Raw genomic sequence first — 6,351 nt, forward strand, 5'->3', positions numbered from 1 at the left:
AGATGAAGTCCTCGGCCGAGAGAGGCTTAATTAGTTACCGTGATGATGGCGTCAAGCTCGGCTAATGTCGACGCACCGCCAACGGCGGGCGTGCAGTTGACGGAGGGGCCGCTTGCTGAAGAGGTGCTGGCCGGCGTACACCCGGGTGCATTAAGCTCCCGTGCCGGCGTCGGAGACACCAATGCCGCCTCCACCGGAGGCACCAATGGCCCCGCCATCGCATTATGCAAGTTGCTGGCCGTGAAGCTAGGAATCGGGGGCGGCCCCTGTTGGCCGCCCGCAATCCACGCACTCAACCCCGAGATCAAGGTAGGCACAAGGGCGGTGATCGTCGCTCCGAGTCGTTGTTCCACTTGCTCTTGGACAATCTCCGAAATCTGCGCCACCTGTGCCTTGAGTTCTTGAACCTCTCGCGCCTGGCTTTCCGAGCTGGTCTTTTTCTCCTTCCGCACACCAGCGGTATAGTATGACCCCCATTTTGTCGACAAGCCTTTGCCGGCCACATGACCAGCTGACGTCGGCTTACTGAGCTTATCCTTGTTCTTCATTACATTCAACGCCCTATTTAGAGTGGTGTCCCAAGGGTTGCTCTTAGTCGACCCCGCGCTACTGCTTTCAGTCGCCTGCGGAAGGAATGTGAACCATTTAGAAATTTGGCTTCATTAATTAGAATGCAACCATATGGAGCTAATTACGCGGGGGTGTATTCCTTACCAGAACAAGCTCAAGCTGCCTGGTCTTCGGATCTGTGGTAAGCTCCTTTGTTTTCGGGTCCTTCTTGTACCGGGCCCTGACAAAGTTCCTGGTCTGCTTGTTACCGCTGTATTTCTCGAAGAGGGGCGGTAGGCCTTGCTCGGCACGGTCCGCCTCCTCCTTGTCCCATATAGGCTCCGCCACTCTGTAACCGCCGGGACCGAGTGTGTGTTCCCCTATGTTCAGCTCCCGCATTTGTTTCCCCCACTCACTTGATTGGGAGCTTGCGGTGCTCGAGCAATTGATTTTGAAGTCATTGTAGTCATCTTCGGTGATCGAAGGATTTTTCTCCTTGATCTTCTGATAACTCTCACCTTTCTCGATCATTTTCTTCACATTGCTTTTCCAAGTAGACAGGGCCTTGCTCATCTTCGTGAGGGCAGCATTGTTCACTTTATTCCCTTTGAGGCTTGTGTTTGCAAATTCAGCGGGGAACTTGTATCGTTCGTGCAGCTTCGTGAAGAGGAGGTGGCGCAAATTCCCTCGGTCAGGATGCCTCAGGTTCTCGGTGTTGATCGAGACGGTGCTCCGGACAATGCACCCGAGCTGAAGCGAGTACCCCTTGACTATTCGTTCGGGCGCCGTTGGATTCCCGTTGGAGTCCACTTCAGTAACTTCCTCCTTGAGGGTGAGGAGCACGATCGGGCGCCAGTCCTTCCGTTGCCTCTTCGGTTGGCTGCCATCTGTGCGGGCGCCGCCATCATCAGTGGTGGCATCCTCGGCGGCACCATCAGTGGTGGCATTAGTGTGGTCATCCTCGGCGGCACCATCAGTGGTCTCAGGATCGGTGGGGAAGGCGGCGGCCTCATACAAGTGAGGTTGTTCCTCCATCTCCTGGGACAGCTCCCAGAATGCCTTGCCGCCCGAACCCCTGGCCTCATCATTGTGGGCCATGTTTCTCTCTAAATAGAAACAAAGTTTGGTTAAAAAGTTGGTTATTGTCAAGGAACAAGATCTCTAAGTTGACCAAATAACCTAATTCTCGAGGAATGTCGCCAAAAAGTTGGTTATTGTCAAGGAACAATTGAGAGATGTTTGTGATATTGCCTAGGTGTTTTGGGATAGAACCTGCTAGTGTGTTGTTGCTAAGGTCCAAGTCCACGTTCTCAGGGTAACCTAGTTCTTGAGGGGTGTGTCTAGAAAGTTCACTCTTCTTTTTAGAAGACAAGCATCTGAAATGGTATTGCCTTTCCTTAATTTGTACTATTTTTTCGTTGTGTTGAATACTTATGTGGGTGAGTGTATCTGTAATTACTTTTTACTACACCGCAGGGTGTTCAAACACGCGGAGAGGATAAACGCTAGCAGGCTAATCATTGCATATCATTCATAACCATGAATGAAGGCTCAATGGACCAAGGAAAGAAAACCTACACAAACACAAGGATGACTATTGGAGACACTCAGGCCTGCTACTTTGTGTTGATTGTTCAGAAGCTAGGGAATGTCCATTATATATAGATGCAGAGAAGCTTCGGCCGTGGTGAAGGTCAACCCCTATATTTTAATTGGAGGGCCAAGAGATAAGCTAAGCTGCAAATTATGAATCTGCGTCGAAAATTGCACCACATTCAGCATAGGGCAGGAGACGCCTACCCTAATGAATATGTTATTCTCACAGCTCATCACTTGCTGAACTTGTAAATCATTTCCGTGAAAACAATCAAACGGTTTTCAGCGACAAGTGATACAAGGAACTAAACTGGGTTTCAGCTCTACATGGGCCAGAGTGGACTTGAGCAAATGTGTGTATGTGATGTGCCCCAACAGGGTAAACTTATTAAGATATACTCCAATCTTCATCAAGTTGCAGTTTTGAAACGTTGGCAGTTTTTCTAGCTGATGAAAGGAAACGATTTCCTTCCTGGACCATCGAGTCATGCACACGTTGGGTTAATGCGCAGTCGAACTCCAATGAAGAAAAATAGAAAGTATATGGCATAAAGGGGTCTAGACTTGTGCAATTTTGACATTTAGGGTTACCCAAATGCATGTGTTATGACTTCTGAAGCCAGACAGAAACTCCGATTATTTTTGGTTCTGTACATGATGCAAAATGGATGGATGGATGAATATAATGAAGCAAGTAATTGTCCTGCCTTGGAAATTAAGCTGGTGCCTACAGGTATATGTATGTATTGTTCGGTTGGTCCTGAAAAACAAAAGCTATGTAGCTAGTATGCAATGCAAATTAAGCTGCAGATAGCTTATTGTCTCCTCTCACTATCTCTCTATCACACATGGCAAGCAAGGGTGTCTGAGTGTGTGAATAAAATACTAAACTAATCCAACCACTAAAGCAAATTAATTTTTATTTCGGTTGAGAATCGGGCACCTTCTAGGTCAAGAAAATTGGGCATGACCTTTGCTAATTTTCTTGACCTAGGAGTGCCCCATTTCTCAACCGAAACGGAAATTAATCAACGTTTCAGGAGAAAGGGGTTATTTTAGAAGATCACAAGTAGCAGCAGCATCACTTGACAAAATCACAACTAGCAGCAACAACTCGCAGATAGCAGCAGCAGCATCACTTGACAAGTAGTACAGCAGCAGCAGCATGCATGCACTGGTCCATGGCACAAAGTCCATGACCCAGAATAGAGCACTTTACTAAAAATGAAGAAGAAAAAAGGCATGCATGCACTGGTTGTAGCAAATCATCAGTTAATTAAGAATAGTTTTAGAGGTAACTAACTGAAACTATTTATCATGTTGACAACAGTAGCATGTGGACCTATCATGGTGATTTCATATCAAAATAGAGGAGTACTCCTGTTCATTTGGAGAACTCATACAACAATTGTTATGCATCAAACTTGGGATCAACAGTAGCATGTGACAAACAAATTATACATCAGGAATAAAGCATCAACTTTGTCAAGCGTATGAAATTGCTTAGGTTCAACAGAAAACAAAAATGCCCTGTCAATTTTCAATGCCCTGTTTAATTGACCGAACAAGTGTTTTTATAGGCATAATACAGCAGCACAGCCCCATAATGATACCACGGGCCCCCTGTCTCATTGTAAATAGACAAGTAGTACTGTCCATCATGTATTATCTAATACTGTATATTCTTGCTAGGAGGAAGACCAACTTTCTGGGTAACTAGTGTATAAACTAAACAGTATAGTCAATATCAGCCTGACAAAACAGAACTGAAAGCATTCTGAGGTTGAACAGAATCCTAATCAGGCAGTTTTACTAGACAAAGACGGCAACAAACAAAATAACAGGCCAACCAATGAAACCTAAAGAAGAATGATCCAATTGACATCAAAGTACGCATTGACACCCACATTCCACAAGAAAATTGATAGCATGACCAATGAAACCTAAAGAAGCATGATCCAATTGACAGCAAGTATACATCAGCACACCTAGCATCACCATCTAGTCATAAAGCGCGTCCAGTTCATAATTACACCTAGTCAAGAGTCAAGACAAGCATCTGAAATGGTATTGCCTTTCCTTAATTTGTACTATTTTTTCGTTGTGTTGAATACTTATGTGGGTGAGTGTATCTGTAATTACTTTTTACTACACCGCAGGGTGTTCAAACACGCGGAGAGGATAAACGCTAGCAGGCTAATCATTGCATATCATTCATAACCATGAATGAAGGCTCAATGGACCAAGGAAAGAAAACCTACACAAACACAAGGATGACTATTGGAGACACTCAGGCCTGCTACTTTGTGTTGATTGTTCAGAAGCTAGGGAATGTCCATTATATATAGATGCAGAGAAGCTTCGGCCGTGGTGAAGGTCAACCCCTATATTTTAATTGGAGGGCCAAGAGATAAGCTAAGCTGCAAATTATGAATCTGCGTCGAAAATTGCACCACATTCAGCATAGGGCAGGAGACGCCTACCCTAATGAATATGTTATTCTCACAGCTCATCACTTGCTGAACTTGTAAATCATTTCCGTGAAAACAATCAAACGGTTTTCAGCGACAAGTGATACAAGGAACTAAACTGGGTTTCAGCTCTACATGGGCCAGAGTGGACTTGAGCAAATGTGTGTATGTGATGTGCCCCAACAGGGTAAACTTATTAAGACATACTCCAATCTTCATCAAGTTGCAGTTTTGAAACGTTGGCAGTTTTTCTAGCTGATGAAAGGAAACGATTTCCTTCCTGGACCATCGAGTCATGCACACGTTGGGTTAATGCGCAGTCGAACTCCAATGAAGAAAAATAGAAAGTATATGGCATAAAGGGGTCTAGACTTGTGCAATTTTGACATTTAGGGTTACCCAAATGCATGTGTTATGACTTCTGAAGCCAGACAGAAACTCCGATTATTTTTGGTTCTGTACATGATGCAAAATGGATGGATGGATGAATATAATGAAGCAAGTAATTGTCCTGCCTTGGAAATTAAGCTGGTGCCTACAGGTATATGTATGTATTGTTCGGTTGGTCCTGAAAAACAAAAGCTATCTAGCTAGTATGCAATGCAAATTAAGCTGCAGATAGCTTATTGTCTCCTCTCACTATCTCTCTATCACACATGGCAAGCAAGGGTGTCTGAGTGTGTGAATAAAATACTAAACTAATCCAACCACTAAAGCAAATTAATTTTTATTTCGGTTGAGAATCGGGCACCTTCTAGGTCAAGAAAATTGGGCATGACCTTTGCTAATTTTCTTGACCTAGGAGTGCCCCATTTCTCAACCGAAACGGAAATTAATCAACGTTTCAGGAGAAAGGGGTTATTTTAGAAGATCACAAGTAGCAGCAGCATCACTTGACAAAATCACAACTAGCAGCAACAACTCGCAGATAGCAGCAGCAGCATCACTTGACAAGTAGTACAGCAGCAGCAGCATGCATGCACTGGTCCATGGCACAAAGTCCATGACCCAGAACAGAGCACTTTACTAAAAATGAAGAAGAAAAAAGGCATGCATGCACTGGTTGTAGCAAATCATCAGTTAATTAAGAATAGTTTTAGAGGTAACTAACTGAAACTATTTATCATGTTGACAACAGTAGCATGTGGACCTATCATGGTGATTTCATATCAAAATAGAGGAGTACTCCTGTTCATTTGGAGAACTCATACAACAATTGTTATGCATCAAACTTGGGATCAACAGTAGCATGTGACAAACAAATTATACATCAGGAATAAAGCATCAACTTTGTCAAGCGTATGAAATTGCTTAGGTTCAACAGAAAACAAAAATGCCCTGTCAATTTTCAATGCCCTGTTTAATTGACCGAACAAGTGTTTTTATAGGCATAATACAGCAGCACAGCCCCATAATGATACCACGGGCCCCCTGTCTCATTGTAAATAGACAAGTAGTACTGTCCATCATGTATTATCTAATACTGTATATTCTTGCTAGGAGGAAGACCAACTTTCTGGGTAACTAGTGTATAAACTAAACAGTATAGTCAATATCAGCCTGACAAAACAGAACTGAAAGCATTCTGAGGTTGAACAGAATCCTAATCAGGCAGTTTTACTAGACAAAGACGGCAACAAACAAAATAACAGGCCAACCAATGAAACCTAAAGAAGAATGATCCAATTGACATCAAAGTACGCATTGACACCCACATTCCACAAGAAAATTGACA

This window comes from Triticum aestivum, chromosome 2B (assembly GCF_018294505.1).
Source record: "Triticum aestivum cultivar Chinese Spring chromosome 2B, IWGSC CS RefSeq v2.1, whole genome shotgun sequence".
NCBI classification, from domain to species: domain Eukaryota; kingdom Viridiplantae; phylum Streptophyta; class Magnoliopsida; order Poales; family Poaceae; genus Triticum; species Triticum aestivum.